Below are 21,083 nucleotides of genomic sequence, written 5' to 3'. Positions count from 1 at the left end.
AATGTAGTATATTATTTTGTTTTCGTTTCACATTTAATACTAACTTCAAAATAATATTGTCTACTAGGCTTGTTCAATTCTCAAATTCGGCTTTTCAAACAAGCAGATCCTATTTCCAACGTATTCACATCACTCTAATAATGAATAAAGTTGGATATTTTTATTAGCAAAATAAAAACGAGCTAACATAACCAAGCCAAATTGATGGTGACAAACAAAATACTCAAGCACTAGAACATTACGAAGTAAGAAAACTAAGTTGGAAAAATATGGTTATTCACGAAATCAAGTTCTTCCATTATTTTACTAGCATAAAAATTTCCAAAGAAATCACGTGGAAATTCAATTTTTTCCATAAAGTCCTCCTTTACCTCCCCCGTATATACGTTACTCGTAACTTATTGCCCGATCGATAAAAGGCAGTAATAAATGCTGGGAACAGAATTTGTCTCATCTCAAAGGGGAAAAAAGGCAACAACAATCTTCAGTTTTTTAAATGGAAGAATGAATACTAGTAGGATTAAAAATGAAAATGGGGCAGCAATAGAAGTTAAAAACAAAAGAGAAAGACGACCGAGCCCAAATAATACCTTATTGTTCTCAAGAGGAAAAGTCAATGAAACGGAGACTTAAGATAAGCCTGCTTAATAGAAAGAACAGACTTCCAATAAAAGTATACGAGTATTAGACATAAATACAAGTGTGGTTGTATGTGCAATATCCCAGTTTAAGCACAAGATTGGAGCTACATGGTTTTGTGAATGATAGAAACTGCTTTATAGAACCTCAGGGAAGGGTAGTTTCGTAATAAATAGCTCGGCAGACATTTTTCCCATTTCCTTCAACAAAAAGATAAACAAGGGCATTCAGATCAAAGCAATAAATGGTTATACCAATGTGAGCCAGTCTTATAAGGATTCTTTTCACCCATCAATGTACAGGGGTGATGATATAGCTAAAACAATGGTCAACTAAGTCAATAATTCCTTCAATGGAAATATCATAGACTTCTGGCCCCTTTCGAATTTAAGCCGTGTGCTCATTCTTTAGAGAAATCTCACTGACTGAACTCAATTCAGTGATGGCAAGAATCTAATTTATGTTACTTAGAAGCTTTGAAGAGTAGCCTATATGCATTCTTTAAAGAGACATCTGTCAAGAATTGAAAAAAATGATAAAGAGAAGAAATGAACAAATAGAATCAAGCTCGTAGCAGCTTTTAAGAGCTACAGGAAAATACGGGCGTTGTGAATAGCAAAATACGGGCGTTGTGAATAGCAAACACTTCGTGGTAAAAAACTGTAGTAAGGAGCGACCCGGCTCAACAGTAACCATAACTCTAAAAAACGGAATTTTGCTACCAATAGTCAGTCACATCAAAAGAATCGGAATTTAAGGCTGATTTTAAATACATAAGTTTCATCAAGTTTAGTTTTACCCATCATAAGTTACGAGCCTGAAAAAAATTGCCTTATTTTAAGAAAATAGGGGGAAAACACCCCTTAAAAGTGATCGAATCTTAACGAAAACTACACCATCGGATTCAGCTAGAAGAAACAATAGAAGTTTCAAGTTCCTATCTACAAAAATGTGGAATTTTGTATTTTTTGCCACGAGTCAGATCACAGATGCGTGTTCATTTGTTGTTGTCTTTTTTCAGGGGTCATGGTATCGAACCAGTGGTCCTAGAATGTCGTGAGAGGGCTCATTCTGACGGAAATTAAAAGTTCTAATACCCTTTTTAAGTGACCAAAAAATTTGGAGGGCACCAGGGCCCCTTCCCACGCTCATTTTTTTCTCAAAATCGTCAGATAGAAACTATGAGAAAGCCATTTAGCCAAAAAACAAATTAATATGCAAATTTCGTTTCAATTATTCATGTGCAGAGAGCCAAGTTCAAAACATGAATTAATTCAAAAACGTTTAGAAATTAAATAAAAAAAACTAGTTTTTTTAACTGAAAGTAAGGAGAAATATTAAAACTAAAACGAACAGAAATTACTCCGTATATGAAAGGGACTATTCCCTCCTCAGCGCCCCACTCTTTACGCTAATGTTTTTACTGTTTAAAAAGTAGAGTTGAGAGTAAGAGTCAAACTTTAGCGTAAAAAGCGGGGCATTCAGGAGGGAACAGCCCCTTTCATATACGGAGTAATTTCTGTTCATTTTAAGTTTTAGTGTCGCTCCTTACTTTCAGTTTAAAAATACTATTTTTTTATTTAATTACCAGAAGATCCATATGAAGAATTTTATTTAAACTATCATTTAACTAGAAGTTGAGAACTGAAGGGAACAGTAAGAGAAAATTAAGGGCAAAATACTGGAATGTAATTAGAAAAGTCCTCTGGCTCAAGAAACAAGCTAAATATTCCGAATTATGATTCTTTAAAAAAAGTAGATTTTTTTCTTAAAAAAAGAAGATTTTTTTTCTTTTTGGTAGGGAAGTGCCTACTCAAATTAGTGTTTCTGAAATTGAATCTGTAGGAAAAACCTAGCAAGTTGCATGGAATCAGTGACAATTTCGATTCAGACAAATTTGTTTTCCAGATATTCAACTTCCAAATGAAATATCACCATCGGAAGCATAATTAACGCTAAAAAAATGCAAAGACAAAAAAACAGAGCCTTGTCGTTACATACAAAGGGGGAAAAGGAGTTTCCGGATTCCTCGAGGGTAGACCGCCCTGTTTTCAAACCAGACGATATTTCTCGGCCGGATGCTCTGTTCTCACATTACAGAACCACATGTCGAAACACTGATAGCAAACGTTTTGGCGGTTGCATAGGGACTTAAAAGATGAATTAAAAAAATGCTTTTAGGTCTAGTTAGAGCTTGGTTCTTTTTATAATGAATAGGCTAATTGCTTGGTCCCTACAATTGATACTTGGCGTCCAGTAGCCAAAATAAGACAAACAAAACACTGACAACTCTGCAATCGCAGTTCACCACAGTTAAGTTAACTGGACAACCCAGAGCAGTATTTCTCTGTTGATTTCCCCGAAAAATCCATCTAATGACTTTTATGGAAAACAACAATGCGTAAAATTACAGATATTTCAGATCAAAACATTTTCATTTCCAATGGTTACACTCCTTACCTTAAGAGATTTTTGTGAGTCCCTTCCCCTAGTAGGCGGTAGGTTATTTCCACCTATGTTCGTGAATTTCCTCAAGTCCCAAGTTCCTTGTTCCAATTTTTACCCATTACTATGTGGAAACTAGATAATATTAAAGTTAAAAATTAAGACATGGTTCGAGCCCATCTAAGAGATAGCCTTCGAGCCTGACATTTGCTCGTCTCAACTTCAACAGATTATTGACTCAAGACTCAAGTAACTGATTATCCGTTCATGACCAACTAACACGTAATTTAGGTTTATTCTCATTAAAAACGGTAAAAATTATCAGAAACAAAAAGCACAGAATGAATATAAACGTATCCACGTAAGAAGCTTAAATAAACCAATCCCCGAGTTCTACAAGAGGACAGAAATTACGAGTTTCCTTCAACCAGTTAAGGGCAAATTTGAAAAAAAAAAACGCTTCTAGCAACCATTAGCTACTTTCCTTGGGTTTTAAATATATCAGTGTGGGTTCAAAATTCAGCAATCTTGCCTTATCCTTTCACTTCCACAAGACGCAAATTTAAATTTTTCTACAGGTATTCAGGAAATTTATAGAATTAAAAAAAAAGTGCTTAGCAACAAGAAACAGCGTTAAACGGTTGTAAGGCTATAGAAAACATTTCGGAGAGTAAATTCTAAAAGAAAAAAATTATCTTGATCCATCTTACAGAGAACAATCATTCATAAATCGGACGAGTCCAAGCCTAAACTTTAAACAGAAATACAAATTATCAGAATCGACAAAGCAACTCGAAGTAAACAAGGGAATCGTAGATTCAATAAAACGTGATTATCGGAACATTTCGTGATTGGCGTCATAATAGTAATTAGTGTGCAAAAAAAGGAACAACTTTCAAATTACCAGCAAACAGCCGCACAAGAATTTATACAAACCAAAAATTAACAGAATTTAGTAATCATTCTGGTAGAATTTAAGCTAAATTATTATTATTCCAAACGGGGGGGGGGAGGTCCGAGGGACCGAATAATTTGTTTTATGGTCCAATTTTGACAAGTTCTGATCCTATATCTACAAGTACGATATGGATTTTTTTTTAACAAATTCAGGAATTTTCTGACTATAACTTCAGGAGTATTTACTGTTACTTAATACAAGGCTTCCATTCCGCGCGTTACAACTGGGGTAATCCATGTGTTGCAAAACTAGTACATTATAAAACTAGCAGTAAAGAAATTTTACAGACCAATATGTATCATTCAATCTTTGTAGCTAGTTTCCTAGCTAAAAAAAAGACATTTATTCTTTCGGATTTTGATGAATATTTCCCCTTTTTCTGGCGCCAAGATCACAACTCCAGGATCAAGAAAATCTACGTCGCCCAAAGAAATGTTCGCTGCCTATTTAATGACACAAGCGTCCAGTTTCAAAGTAAAGCCTGTGTACGTACTCCATTCAAACGCAAAAATTGCTTGCCAAAAAAAAAAAAAACTGGAAACTACAAGAAGAGATTTATGCAAAAAAAAGAAGTGACTGTGTAAAAAAAAAAGGAAAAAAAGATCCTGGTTAATTGTTTCCGGCAACAAGGAGAAGGGACAGACACTGAAAACGTTTCAGTCTCGCAAGCACCGCACCGTCAAAGGAAGTCGTCTGAAACCCTCAAGGCATTCTCCCTTGATTTGGCGCCATTATTGAAAACGGCGGGAATTTGAAAAGCCCCATCGCATGCGTTTCTATCAAACAATGTAACGGGAATCTGTTTGTACCGCCAAAAGCATGAAAAACAACACTGCTAACCCTAAGGCTATGCCGTTCACCCCTGACAGAATAGGCCTATTGAAAAATGGCGAACAATAGCCTTGAGATCTCACATTCTTTTGCAAGACGGAATAGAAAATTATGAGGTTTAGACCCAAAGCGGTGAGAATTCTTTCAACTTAAATACATTCTTATGCAACGAAAAAATCAGGGGTATAGTAAAAATAACTGGTTTTTTAGATTTGCCATCCTTCTCAATTCTTGCAACCCTTTTAGGTAAAGTCTGAGCATACTAAAATTTAATAGGCGTAAAAAAGCAATCACTTATTCTCTCGTTTTGGTTAAGAATTTGACCAGAATGAGCTGTCAGTTTCTAACTCCAAAAATTAGCAAACAACTGCATTGTAAGTTTTAGTCTTCAAGCAGATATTATACTTAAAGCTTTCATACTGGATAAAATAAATCTTGACATATGCGAGATAAAAAGTGAAATTGTCAGTAGTATTTTAGTCCAGCGAGCATATGTCTAAGTTTGGTTGGATTTAGAGAAAAGAACAACTGTCAAACGTAGACCTACTAATGATATTAGCACGATTTTAAGGTATATAGACTATTTCCAAAAACACATTGAAATGATCCCACTGAATGAGGAGTATAACATCATCATCTTTCGAATTACTCACGTTTTAGAGCCGTACTTGACTACTGCCATTACCGCGTCTTAGAGCCATACCAATTTTAATTCGAAGACTTATCTTTCCATGCATATAACATTATTAATTGCGAAAAAAACGTCTTTGCTATTCTCCTTTTTAAAATTTTCTCCGGTTATAGCATATTCCACCTCTCAAAACCTTCTGAAGTTCAGACATTTAGCTAAAAACCATCTAACCATATGCAAAATCTAAATCTATCCCAATCATCCACCAAACCAACCATAGCCGCATTAATATTATTTTCATACACAGAACTTTAGCAAACTGATCTCGGATAGCCTATAAGGATATGACCGTCACTAAAGCTGATCTATCAGCTGAACCAATTACCTTATATCAAAAGCTGATATACAAGCTGATCCAAGTACCTTATAACCTATAACTCAAGCAATGCAGGGGCCTGATTCCTTTTTAATAATCTAAACATGAAAGCTTAGTCAATCATATTCCTCCTTTCCTGAAGCCAAACTGCTCTTCTCTTAGTCATTTATCTAGCACATAAGAACTTAGAAAGTATCATCAAGCTAATTAATTTATTTCCAATCAAAATCAACTTAATACCTTTATAATTACAACACAGTCTTTATCTTCTTTCTTATAATTAAGTTTACTTAAAACCTCTAGCCACTTCCCCGTTATTGGAAACAATATTCATATTTCAGTATCTTATTTATAACTTCATATTTAACATTTTCGCAAAACTCGATCTCCAGTCTAGTGAACTTTTTTGCCCTTCCCAGTCCAAACAAGACTTAAAGAGCTTCCTTATTCATCTTGAATTCTACTCCCTCCCTACCTGAATAAGTAAATTCTATATCGCATAATTGCCAGTTTCCTAACCCTGGAAGAGGAGTTTCCGATACTCATCTTACAGTCGAATTCAAAACATGTGAATTCGTCAACCAACCACTCAATACAGTAGTTGTCTTTCAACGTCTTAACGTTCCATATTGCAACTTTCATAGTCAGGGGTTTCCGTAGGGTACTAAACCAGTTCGTGCAAATGACCAAAAAATTCCTTCTACAACACAAAATGATTAAGCCCAGGCAGCAAGAAGTCGTCAGGACTTCTAGTGCAATGGGGGCTTTCTATAAGTCTGGGCAGATGGTCGCTACATAGCATTCAGAACATATGAATAGGCTCATATCAACAATTTTGAGGTCCTGTTCATTATACATACAAGCCTGCCAGTAATATACTACGATGACAAGGCAACCTTCATCAAAATGAAAGCAAGAAGGGAGGTTGAACAGCCCACCTGAAAAAACAAAACCCAGAAGCGTCCACTACTCAAGATCCAGCGCAAAGCTGTCTAGTTTACCTGTATGTAATTTCATCAAGGGGCACCCAAGGTCAATCTGTAAGGCTATTCGCAGTCAAATTTACACACGAAGTTTTTGCTTCAAGTATAAATTTTTATAAGAAATAATGCGCATGTTATCTCAGGCTATAAAAACTATTCAGGTAAGACTTAGATCTTTGCATAGCACATGTGTGATCTTCCGACATGGCTTTTAGGGGCTCACTATCTGCGGCAGCAAAAGAAGAACTTTTGTTTGACTTTCTCTGCTTTGTCAAGCACTGATAAAACCGAAATGGAATTTCAAAATATAGGTCCTGGCCATTTTTGTCTTCCAGACTTAAAACTCGCATGAAAGGGCCCAAAGAACACAATTTTTTGGCCTTACGAATTTTAAATTTAAAAGAAGAAAACTGTCGTGTTCTATTGGCAGTTAGCTTAATGCTGCAAAAGCTTTACTGATTGACAAGCATCGCAGATGCGATATTAACATTTTTGACACAAAAATGGAAGATACTGACATGCATCAATGTATTAATTGATACATGTTTTAAACTAATTATGTTCAAGCAGTCCGTTTTCAGTCGTGGTTGATTCATTCAGTGTACAGTAAGTGCTTAAAGAATTTTTGACTAAACGCGGTGAGGTGAGTATTTGGTTCGACTGATTGGTCGACTGTAAAAAAAAATGGTTTGCTGATTCTGCAATTTACTGATTTTTATTTCTGGAGCGATTGATTTTGAAATGTCACGTTTACACTACAGGGTATTTGGGGTATATAAACAATTACACAATTATAATTATTACCCAATAATTGTCATTTTGGCTAATACCATCCGAGAAAACCCTTTAACCATTTCGCTAAAAATCCGATTTCCTAACTTATTTGACAAGGGCGAAAAATCAAAGTAATATTCGAATAAAAGAAAAAACAATTCAGAAAGACTAAAAAACTATATTTATACATTTTAAGCAATTAAGATCCATATATAAATTTCCACAAAAGAGAATAATTTTCATTGGCTGTCAGTAACAGATCAATTGCAATCGATTCCAATAAACAATACTGAACGCGGAGATACGCCACCAAAAGAAAATTCGTCTCGAATTCCATATATTTATCTATATATATATATATATATATATATATATATATATATATATATATATATATATATATATATATATACAAAAAAAATAAGTTTATAAATATTTTTGTAGATCAGGGAAGGTTCTACTCCAAACCCATACCTGACTACGCTATAGTCAGAAACCATCAAAATCTTCAAAAAGCTGGAAATTCGCTCAGCATAAGAATGAAAGCATCGGCCTGGATTTTCTCACATCAGCCCTGATTTTCATTCTCACCAAAATTATAGAGACAGAGGTCAGGGTATTAAAGACATATCAGAGAAAGGTTCCCAAGAGAACGCTAAAATAGAGGAAGACCGGCTTACAGGAAAGTTTGAAAGCGGTGTTGAATTTCTTTTATGGACCACAAGCACTCTGTAACGTGAATGAGAAAATCACATGACGATTAACAGATGAGGATTGGAAAGATTTTCCCACGCCTATCTTTGAGGTTCCATAGATTTCCTACCCTTGGTGTAATTATGTTAGTTAAGCATGCATGTCATAAAAGTGACCAAAATAATATTTTCAGTTCCAAAAATCCACATTGTGGCACACAGTTCTCAATATAAAACGAACGTGCATACAGTCAGAACTTGAGGAAAGAACTCGTGTTTTTCAAAGGAATTTTCCACAAATAACCAACAAAGGTTAGAAACCGAATTTTGGCCCCAGTTTACTGGCATTTTCCAATAGTTTTGGTAGGCCCAAGCTATTTCTTAACAAAGGTAAGCACACGTTCAACCAGTTAAGGAGGTTGGCGGTAAAGCTTTTCCCAGGGTCTAAATCAGAAGATACATTTTAGGCAACAGTTCGAATATATCTTTATTTTTCTGTTTGGAGGCATTTGGGAAAATACAATCCCCCCATACACAAGCATAGTTTTTAGGAAAACCTATCCAACATATGTGCAGGTGATTTAATTCCATCCTTTTGCCTATGAAATAAGATATTTGTTTAGAATGGCCTTGTACATTGAAATAAATAAGTTATGAAATATGCAGAATTCTTTTTGCTAAGTTAAGCGCAATTCGAGTCAAAACAAAACTATAATACTTATGAGAGAAGTCAAAAAAGGAAAGAATTCAAAGTAAAAGAAGTTTCTTCTTTGAGTTGTAATTTCACTACCAAAAGCGTTCCATTTCTGAAAACAGTTTATATGATTAATAAAACAGACGTAAACACACGAAAAAACTTAAAATTATTTAATTTAAGCGATTTAAAAAAAAAAAACGAACACTAACACTATGACCATTAAAATTGTGCCCCGAGATGTTGTTGTGATCTGTGATTTTGTATTACCGTGGGATACAAGGTCCCATCTGTAAAATTCTGTCCCTTGTGATTCTTACCTGGCTTGGGCAAGAGTCCAAAACAACTGTATCTTGCAAAGATTGCAAACACGAAGGATTCTAGAAGCAACGATAGACTGAAGATAATATTTGGACAACTAGTAGTGTTGCATAAAAAGGCATAGCCGGGTAAATTTTAACTGAATTCCGTGAAGCGTGATTTTCAAAATTAAATAATGAGGTTTTCCGAAATTCCAGCGTTGACTCTGAAATCAGCTTACAGGGACAGTGGCGCCTACCTGATCGTACAAGTTTTTGAACAATAATGAACAATTCAAAACAAACTAGTTGACTTTGAGAGGCTTTTCGCTTTAACTTAGTAGGTAATGCATTGTGAGTACTTTCTGACTACTTAAAGACAAATATATTCACAGCAAATCTCTGGCATGCCTGCAGCCTAGCGTTACAAACTAAACACGAAGCTGCAGTGCATGATCCTATATTTATTTGAGTTCTCATTCAGATTAGATATTAGTGCAGAATATGCTTCCAACAAAATTTGGACTTTAATGAGATGTTATTTTACAGCGGTCCTCATGACTTATTTCTTGGTGTAAGAAACAACAACCAATCGATGATCAAAATGCCCAATGAACGAACTTCGTACAGTAGAGTGAATTATTGAGAAAAAGAAATTGATTTCATCACCGGTTGTTGACGTAGAGACGATGGTGAAGGATACCTCAGGACAAAAATCTTGAGACTTCTCCCGAGAAAACATTCATTTATGTTTTTTCCTTGTCAAGCAGTTTCAAGCTTTTTAAAAGATGACTAAATAATGAAGCGACACGTTTAAGGAACAACCTTACTCTAGGAATAATACGATCAACGTTGAGATTTGAACTGTTTATTGCCAGAGGTTAAGCTGGCCCTGTAATGTACCAGCCCACTTTACTTTAAAGAAGATCAACACAACAATTATCATTCCTAGTGTACCGGTTGATGAATCAGCAAAATCATTAGTCTCTCCTTTTTAGCCTTGGTTAGAAACAATTGTTGGTTCGTCACACAAACCTTTAAAACGCATCTGTCTGAGACCACTTCATTAAGGGTCACACATTTTGAACAGCTGACCACTTTAGTTAAGCATGAGGTCTAACCATTCCTTATCTATCAACCAATATCGTCTCTAGGTAATTATTTTCTGTCGTGCAGGCAAACTACTCAGACAGCTGGTAAACAGTCAGGTAATAAGAATAAGGAGAATAAGAGATCCTCCAGGGTCATTGATGACGAACAGGGCGTCAAATCGATGTTTCAGTCGTTCGAACTTTTTTTTCACATGGACCAGTAGAAAAGTATGTCGCCCAACGTTATGACAGTTGGAATCAAGCCTCAACCCCGTATTCCCAAGCACAGCATCAGTCCACTGTGCTACTACAGGTTCGTCAATGAAAAGCTGTTTTTTCAACTTGGTTATAAAAGAGCTCCGAGAAAAGGCTGCACAAGCAAATTCTTTAATCTAACTCATGAAGAAATGTTGCAGATACTTGTATAATTGATTACCAAACCTAGACTAAAATAAACCTCCGAATGATCAAGCTAGCAAAAGTTACTTTAATGAATTCTGCAAACATGTCATTCTAATGACGTAGACTAACAGCGCTTAATGAATGAATAGCCTACGTCCTTGGCTAGGACGATCAGACAGGATTTACATAACAGTCAAAGCTTTCTCAACAAGATTGCATACACACTATGCAATGCACATATACATAGCGCTCTCTCTCCTTATCTTTTCAAATACCAGAGCTGTTTTTAAGTGACCCAGCCCCAGGGTAGTACCTGATTCAAGGCTCGCATACCAGAAGCCAAAATCGGCTACTAATTTTCAACTAGTACCCGACATGGTAAAAATTTTTACCGAAAAATTCAAGATACATGCGACATTAATGCTTGCACAACCTGGAGGGAATTTTCAAACGTGGGAAGGTTTGATGTAGAACCGGGGATGTGAGAGACCAATAGCAGATGCGGATTTAAAGTATACAGTAGAATGAGTTGTGAGAAGTCATCCCTTGCAATAATTTACAGCCCAGAATTGAACGAAATCGCAAACTTAACAATGTTTGTTTCTGATATAGTACAATAAAATAATATTATATTGACTCTGTTCTGATAAATATTAAAACCAGCAAAAACATTAATATTTGACACGATTATTTACAAACCATCATTTAAATATAAATGTTCGATATATTAACTCTTAAGGTTCGGGAACATAATGTAATTTAGGAATGATTAGTCACAATTTAAATACTTCTGATAGAAACAAAATCTAGACCAGCTTCGGATGAAAGCAAAACTGCGTATGTATTTAAAGCAACAACAAACATATACTGTCAAAGTTTTTCGATAAGTATCGTAATAAAAGAACTAGTAAGTGTTGTCTGAGTTCCTTCCCCATTACATAATGAAGTTTCAACATATAAATATTGCATACCGGAATCTAGACAAGGAATAGCTGGCTCATTGACTATGACAGATAAAAATGAATGGAATTCTGAACGAGATAAGCATTCTTATCAAATCCATTTTTCAAATTGCTTCCTTTTTTCATTAGAATCATAGAAATTGAATCGATGTACAATCTGAAGTGAGTGTAGTTGCTATTTTTACAACTTCCGTTGCTTTGGCCCGAAGAGTCTTATTTGACTCTTGACATAGTCATCACTTGACATTTTGACATAGTCATATTTGCACGTGGTTTCATTACTTTGACTGATCAGGAGGAACCCTAGTTAAAAAAAAAGAAAATAATAACTTAAAAACACTACCTACCTCGTGGAAAATGGCTGAGACGACTGTCAAGAATTATAACTAATTGCACTATGTTGATAATCATTATACCATACCTAGATGAATATATTTTTAGATAATAATTTTGATAAAGCAAGCGTCTAGTAATCTTGATATTGGCGTTCTTTAACATGTCTTCCCAGCCCTCCCACAATTTTGTTAACTAAATGTTGACCAGGACAGATTTCAGATTTAAAATCTAAAAAAAAAATAAAAAAGAACAATAAACTAAAAAAAAAAACAGGTCAGACATTAAGTCCAAACTTAATGAATTTACAGGTGAATTCAACTGCAAGGATACTATATACAGGGTGGCGAATGTGGTCCATGTCTCATTTTTCCTGTCCCATGACAGTGCATTTGTGTACTGCGAAGATTTTAGAAACCGTACCAAACTTCTCATTGGACTAATGGTCATGAAATTCTTTTTTTTTGGGGGGGGAAATAAACGAACTTTTTTTTATAACTTTTCTCTTGAAGTCCCTTATATTTCCAATGGAGTGTAAGGATTTAAACAGAACAAAAGCTTGAATTTTCATATACTAATTCAGACTATTAGTTCTATGATTTTCGGGTCACTGAAAACTATCAAGCAATTGAAGCGAAGTGAAGAGGTATGGTAAATCACCTTAGATATAAATATGCATGTTTACCCTTGGTCGTTCGTATCAGTTAAATGGCTAAACTAAGACTGTAAATTAGTATTTCTATGAAAAGGCAAGCTTCCATTCAATCTAAATCCTGACATCACTGAAAACTATTAGAACTTAGAAGGGCAAAGTAATAAAAAGTGTATTTATTCACTAAAAAATAAATATAATTTCATGGAACCGTTAGTTTCAATGTTGGGAGTTAGGGTACAATTTCAAAAAACTTCCGTAGGCAAGTGCTCAAATACACTCGCCAAAATTAGCGAGATCGAGTGTTTACTCTGTTAAAATGATTGTGAGACATGTAGTCGATATTCGCCACCTATATTAAGCTGTGGGAGGCAGTGTAGATACAATTGCCTGAAATTAACATGTTGCATGTAGATAAATCTTCTTCTATTGCTGGAAGCATGTGTCCAGGACCCAAGGCTCACCTAACACAATACCAAAACGAAGTCCTCTTTAAAATTCAATGAGGTGATATTTGCTATTTCAAGAAGTAGCTGGATCAGGGGAATCAAACTCAGAATGAGTTCATGATTCCTAGGATAGGCATTTTTAAGCTCATATCTACTCCTTGTCTATTTCAAAGCTAAAGAAAAATGCATATAATACAGCTTTTAGCTATCCTAATATTGGAAAAAATATTTTTTCTTGGCTTTAGTTTAAATTTACTTTTTTTTTGCTCTAGCTTTTGAAAATACACTAACAATGAATTGAGTAGGATCTTTAGCCAAACTGCGTTTTTTTTTTTTGTTTTTTTTTTTTAACTTGTCCTATACTCCAAAATACTTTAAATCCTTATAAAATCAAGATTTTGAAAGGTGCTCAGACTCAAAACTTTGAGTCCCATTTGTGCTGTAGAGGTGTTTCTGGCTTATCCCGAAATAAAGAAGTTATAAAGGGTCTGTGCCCTCTGGGGGGGGGGGCACAAAGATACTTAGAAAGAACCTTCCAGCAACATGCTTCAGGCTGAGGAACAATCCCTGAAAACTACATTCGCATAGCCTAACTACTTCCCGAAAAAGGAGCAAGTCCACCACCTCTTTAAACGTTGTTTCCAAAATTATGAATGGTTAGTCACTAAGGTGATAACTTTCATAGATAGGGACTCCTCCCTCTAGAGGGTCCTGACCTTCTAAAATCTGTGTTATAAAAGTAAAACCTTACAAAATAGATCTTCTGCTTAAATAAAGTATCACAACAAAATTGTTTAAAGCTTCACAACTTTGCTCAATCCCAATTTATAAGATTTTAAAGATATGCAAATACATTTCCTAAATTTAAAAAAAAATTATATGGCTGAAAATTCCACTCAAATAACAGGAATTGTATTCTTTAAAACTAAAGCCAGAGAAAAAGTGATTACTCAATATTAAGGTAAAATGCTGTTTTGTCAAAATTTTCAAAATGTCATATGGGCAAATTTTAGGACCCTATAGATGGAGGAGTGGAGGTAGGTACTTCAAAATACCTTCCAAGGAAATTTTTTAGCCTGTAGGCCCATCCCTGAAAGTTTCATTTTCCTAACATAACCCCTTCTCAAGATAGCTAAAATAGAATCTTACCCAAAATGACTCATTTGGGTTAAATTGAATAGACTAATCAAACACGGAATGTTTGAAAATGGCATGCACTTTGTTTCCAAATGACGTCGTTTGGAGCCCAAGTTTATTTAGGAGGGGGTCAAAATTTGAAAAAAAAAACACAAACAATGCATGAACCTGCCGAGTTGCCAAGCCTTTCAGATCCAGTAAGAAAACAGCAGAGTACCACTAAACAGCAAATAACAATGTGACACTAGCTGGTTGTTCATTACAAAATGTTAGACCAAACCTTAGAAGAATAAGTCTCATTTAAGCATTTAATAATAATAGCCCAATTAATTAATTTCTTTCAATTTCTGGTAAAATTCTAGTTAATTGACTTCTGGCCATCTCGCAAAGGGTTTAGGTTAGGAAAATGAAACTTTCAGGGATGGGTCTACAGGCTAAATTATGTTCCAGGAAGGTATTCCCAAGTACCCACCTCCACATCTTCTCCTTCTAGAGGGCCCTGAAATTTGCCTACATGACAAGTCTATACCTATTGAAATTTTGACAAAACAACATTTTACCTTAATTTTCAGTTACTAGATACTTTTTCTCTGCCTTTAGTTCTGAAAATGCAATTCCTGTTATTTGAGTAGAATTTTGAGCCTTATCAATGTTTTTTTTTCAAAATTCAGGAAATGTATTTGCATATCTTTAAAACCTTATAAAATGGAATTGAGCGAAGTTATGAAACTGAAACAATTTTGTTTTACTTGAATTAAGCAGAAGATCTATTTTGCAAGGTTTCACTTTTATAACACATATTTTTAAAAGTCATCAAAGGTCAGGGCCCTCTTGAAGGAGGAGTAGAGGTAGTTGCTTCAAAAAACCTTCCCGGGACAAAATTAACTAGAATTTTACCCAATTTCTATTATGATTAAAACTACATAGTAAATTTTCTATAAATCTAGTATATCATAAATTAACTAATGGTAATGGGCCTAGTCATTCAAATTCCCATTGAACTGCTTTACTTACCATTCTATTTGATTTCCTTCAAAAACAGAATTGACAAGCTTAAGAAATGGCCATTGGAAAGTAGCATTAAAAATTAGTATAGGCTAGTCAAAATACAAAGTAGGCCAGTGACTCACTAATTGTAAGAACTGGACGTTAGCCATAAACTAAATAAAGGTCAGTTCAAATTCCAAGATTCTTTTCCAAGTCTATTTACTAGACCTTCTTTAGATAGGCAATTATCGAACTTGAACCTCATGAAACATTTCAGGCAATCCAAATTTCGTGTCTATCAAATTTAGGATCAAAAATAAAGGCTCCTCATTGAATCACCGCCAAAAATTATATCTGTTCAGATCCATTAAAATCCAAAGCTGTGTCTAGAATCCTAAGAATTTTTCTATTTAGTCCTGAAACATAATGCTTGGACAAAAACTACCAAACGAAATAACGACACATCACGTCTCTTTCCACCAAGACACATAACACTCAACTGAGCATTTGGGCGGTAAAGGAGGGAGGCCGAGGCGGTGGTTCTCCAGCCGGCGGGCCTCTGCGCCGCACATTGGAATGCAGTGGGCCGGGAAGGAGGGAGTGGGCGGAATTTCTCTCCCCCAGCAGCCCTACCCGTACAACGGCCTGCTTCCGGCGAATCACAAACATGCCGCCGCCATTTGCTGCGAAATATAGTTGAGGATAGTTTTTCACGAAAACTAGTGTCTAATTAATCATACCAAAGATTGAATACTAAATAAAACAGATGTTAGTTAGTTAGAAATTACGACTGTATAGAAGTAAACAAGTAATGGAGGAAGTAGGAAATTTATTTCAGAATAGGCCTATACATAAATTATTGTATAATAAATTTGAAAACATCCAAACACCGTTTTTTAAAAAGTGAGCAAAATAAAAAAAAACGCAATTCAAGTCACACTAATTATGCATTATCCCTATGACTTTGAATATATTTTTGAATAATTTATCACAAAGAACTAATAGGTTTAATCGACCATTTAAAAGACAGGAATTATGCAAATAAAAGAAGCATTGTGTCGTTTGATTACAAATTCGTTTTTTGTTTTATTGAGAAACAACTTGGGACGATCATTCATACAATCACCAGGATTTTAGTTATACGTGAAACTGATGAGTATTTTTCTGGCAGTAAATATAATTACAATAAGAAGATAAATTAATAATCATATTAGAGTTCTAAAATTTAAAATTAGTGTTAAGAATAAGTATTCTTAGAAAAATGCCAACATTATAACCACATCATTGGGCGTAATTTATTAATAAATACGCCATTTTTTAAGGTCACTTTTTATCGAAGGGGAGGATGTAGAAAGTTAAGAGGGATTTTTGCTAATGGGTTATATAAGAAAAGCTAGACACGCTACACCTTGTTTGAATCTGAGCTACAGAAGAATTTTTATCTTAGGGGGGAGCAGTGCCATATTCAGTATTTTTGTTCGGGGTACAAAAAAGTATAAAAATATATTTTACGAGCCAGACACACATTGGGGGGGGAGCCCCCAGACCCCTTCCTTGAATAAGGCATTGGAGGGAGGAATTAAATACGAATGTAAGTAATTTAGATTGTAAGATAACTAGAATAACAGAGGAGGTATGTTGTGGTTCTGCAGTCCATCAGTACGAATCAATTTACCATTGCTGACACAAGGTTCCAAAAGAAATATTTAGGAAAGTGTATATGGACTACATCAGTGTGCCAAGAAGACAGTTATCTGTAGTGAGGTTGGCTATCTCAAGGAGGGACTTGACTTACTTGACTTAAGTCTCCTGCCGGGCACTGCTCGGCGTAGAGAGTGGCGTCTGCCTCCTCCACCCACTTCGGTCCATGGCGAGTATTTGCTCTTCGCCCTGTCTGATGTTTGCCATCGCTAAGAACTCGGACAGGCTGTCGGACCGACGTTTCTTCGGTCGGCCTCGAGGAGTTTCATAGCGCACAGATTCGAATTCAGTACTTCTAAAAATTTTATGTTCACGAAGAGTATATTCTTGATACAAGAAAGCGAGCTGATGATTTATCGCCAGTTACGCACACCAAAGCTTCGTGGTATGGTTCAAAATATATTAGGATATCACTGAAAATTTCAGAGCTATAGAATAACCAAAGAAAACGCTTGGAAAAACAAGGAATGGCTGGTCATGACTGCAACAGTACAAGAGACTAAAAAGACTACACAACGTACTTATCACAAGAACAAAACGACTCAAAAGAGAAAAAGCAAAGAAAAAAAAACTGCGTCAAAGACATCGGTTGCACATTAAGATCCTTCGTGAACTTATTGAGGATCCATTTTAACTCATTCTCTTCTCAATACTCAAATGTTGGAAGTTCAGACTGAGCGTCTTGGAGAAGCGACAAGCGAAAATAAACCATACACCAGCTAATGCTGGAGTCAATAAAAATGAAAACCACGGAGTTAAAAGCAACCACTCAAATTATAAGAATTGGGCGAATTCAGTATTACGAGCAAAAACGAAATTTGAACGCCTTGCGTCTTCCTAATGCAGTTAAATTCACGTAAGTCACTTGCTGACACGTGTGTAATATTACCCCGTGTCTGCCAGAGATGTTATCGCTAAGATGATACCTGAATTCAATTTTCTCTGCAGTGTAGAAGAAGACCCGTGACAGGCCCTCGTCCAACAAAGAACTTATGACAGGGAGCAAGTAGAGCCATGGCATCCGTCCAAAATAAGTAATATCCTCACTGTTGATTTTTCGCATTGGGAGGCTACACCTGCAGAGGCGAATGCCAGCATTTTATTCGGGGGAAGGGGGAGGAAAGAGGGGCCCATATCCAGATAGTCAAGAGGCATGGGATTAAAAGTATTTTTCCACGTTATGGGCGGGATAACTGTCCCCCCCCAAGGACCCCCTGTACACCTGGAACCTTTTAAACCAATATAATGTCAACAGATCACTCTGCACAAGTTTTCGGAGACTTAACTAGAAAGGTTAACAGGTATCGAAGCTTAAAATTGCAGATCTGCTGCTTTTAATTCAGCAGTTACTCCATTTGTTTGAAATTATTACATTAGTACTCGTGTACCCCTTGTGGTATTATATCAACAAATGGGAACAAGTAAAATAATATTAGTGATTTATTTATGCCCTTTATCAAACAGTTCGTGGTAACGAACTGTAGTAAGGAGCGACCCGGCTCAATAGTAACCAAAACTCTAAAAAATGGAATTTTGATACCAATACCTATATCAAAAGAATTACATTTTAATGCTGATTTTAAATATATAAGTTTCATCAAGTTTAGTCTTACCCATCAAAAGTTACGAGCCTGAGAAAATTTGCGTTATTTTAAAAAATTAGGGGGAAACACACCCTAAAAGTCATAGAATCTTAACGAAAATCACACCATCAGATTCAGCGTATCAGAGAACCCTACTGTGGAAGTTTCAAGCTCCTATCTACAAAAATGTGGAATTTTGTATTTTTTGCCAGAAGGCAGATCACGGATGCGTGTTTATTTTTTTTTTTATTATTATTATTTTTTTTCCAGGGGTTATCGTATCGACCCAGTTGTCCTAGAATGTTGCAAGAGGGCTCATTCTAACGGAAATGAAAAGTTCTAGTGCCCTTTTTAAGTGACCAAAAAAATTGGAGGGCAACTAGGCCCCCTCCCACGCTAATTATTTTACCAAAGTCAACGGATCAAATTTCTGAGATAGCCATTTTATTCAGCGTAGTCGAAAAACCTTATAACTATGTCTTTGGGGACGACTTACTCCCCCACAGTCCCCGTGGGAGGGGCAACAAGTTACAAACTTTGACCAGTGCTTACATATAGTAATGGTTATTGGGAAGTGTACAGGCGTTTTCAGGAGGATTTTTTTGGTTGGGGGGAGGGGTTGAGAAGAGGGGGATATGCTGGAGGAACTTTCCATCGATAATTTGTCATGGGGGAAGAAAATCTCCATGAAGGGAGCGCAGGATTTACTAGCATTATTTTAAAAAAAAAAACAATGAAAAAATAAATATGAAAAAGTTCTTTCAGCTGGAAGTAAGGAACAGCATTAAAACTTAAAACAAACAGAAATTATTACCCATATGAGGGGCTCAACTCCTAATACCTCGCTCTTTACGCTAAAGTATTTTTAGTAATTTCAACTATTTATTCTACGGCTTTTGTGATTCAGGGGTCATTCTTAATGAATTGGGACACACTTTAAGCTTTAGTGTAAAGAGCGAGGTACTGACGAGGGGGCGAACCCCCTCATATATGTAATAAAAAATATGAGAATACAAAAGTTCTTTACGTAAGCTAATTTATAATTTACGTAAATCTCTTACTAATAAAAAGATTCGTAAGAAAATTAAAAGTTCTAGTTGTCTTTTTAATTAACCGAAAAATCGGAGGGCAACTAGGCTTCCTCCCCCGCTCTTTTTTTCCCAAAATCATTCGATCAAAATTATGAGAAAGCCATTTAGCCAAAAAAAATGCAAATTTCGTTTTAATTATTCCTCTGCGGAGAGCCAAAATCAAAACATGTATTGATTCAAAAACGTTCAGAAATTAAATAAAAAAACAAGTTTTTTTAACTGAAAGTAAGGAGCGACATTAAAACTTAAAACGAACAGAAATTACTTCGTATATGAAAGAAGCTGCTTCCTCATCAACGCCCCGCTCTTTACGCTAAAGTTTGACTCTTTCTCTCAATTCTTCTTTTTAAAACAGTAAAAAACTTTAGCGTAAAGAGCAGGGCGTTGATGAGGAAGCAGCCTCTTTCATATACGAAGTAATTTCTGTTCGTTTTAAGTTTTAATGTCGCTCCTTACTTTCAGTTTAAAAAAACTTGTTTTTTTTTATTTAATACATAGGCCTAGGCCTACATGGATGGATACAGAGAAGTATAGGAAACAAATGAAAAGAAAGCTGAAAAACACAAAAGTACACTTTTAACGAAAAGGAAGACAATAAGCAGCTCATAATACTCACAATAACTCATGAATATATAATAAATAGCGTATGATAGCTCATTAGTGCATAACATTAAAAACACTAATGAAACATAACGCAAAACCGCTCATAATACATAAATAGCTGTTTTATTTATGCTATGGCGATAAAACTATTTTTCCATTAAACAAGACAATTGAGGGGCAATTTTACTTTATTTTCTCTAGATCGTCTAAGAAATATATTTATATTATATATATTACTATGTTACTATATATTAATATATTAAGTATATTAATATATTAAACTATACATGTTAAATATAAATTAATATATGCTAAACTATATATTAATATGTTAATATTATATATATATATATATATATATATATATATATATATATATATATATATATATATATATCTATTATACATTATATTAGCGTACATCGTTTTATATATTTAAAGTTTTCCGTTTTGGGACGTAAGTATAATAAAGATCTGACTTATTAACAATCAAATAAGAACTTGTGCAATCTATAAGAAACTTAGCGTCGTAAACCTTCCTGGGAAATCGGAAAATTCCGAAGTGAAATCTTTATCAGCTATTGATTATGACAGAACAAAGAAAACATCTCGCATAATTATTTTTGTTTTAAATCTATGTTGTGAACAACTAAAAATGTCTTTCTTTTTTTTTAATTTCATATTTAGAACTAGTGAGCCACCAATTGTACGACTTCTACATCACTGAATATTACTGGAATGGTTTGAAAAGCAAGCTAAAATGGAAGGTC

General features: G+C 35.1%; 1 protein-coding gene across 5 annotated transcripts in view; it reads right to left on the bottom strand.

Annotated features, from left to right (window-relative positions):
- Window positions 1-21,083, bottom strand: part of LOC136033898 (serine/threonine-protein phosphatase 4 regulatory subunit 1-like) — a 146,633-nt gene that overhangs the window by 102,086 nt on the left and 23,464 nt on the right. For 2 of the 5 annotated variants that reach the window (XM_065714897.1, XM_065714898.1), the window contains exon 1: window positions 15,363-15,836. The exons of the other annotated variants lie outside the window; for them this stretch is intronic. The gene's annotated coding sequence lies outside the window, so the exon portion shown is untranslated. Of the gene's footprint in view, window positions 1-15,362; window positions 15,837-21,083 lie in introns of those variants that run through there. 5 annotated transcript variants of the gene reach the window in all.

This window comes from Artemia franciscana, chromosome 12 (assembly GCF_032884065.1).
Source record: "Artemia franciscana chromosome 12, ASM3288406v1, whole genome shotgun sequence".
Lineage (NCBI taxonomy): Eukaryota > Metazoa > Arthropoda > Branchiopoda > Anostraca > Artemiidae > Artemia > Artemia franciscana.
The sequence above is the reverse complement of the archived record's forward strand: the minus strand, read 5'-3'. Positions and strand labels throughout refer to the sequence as shown.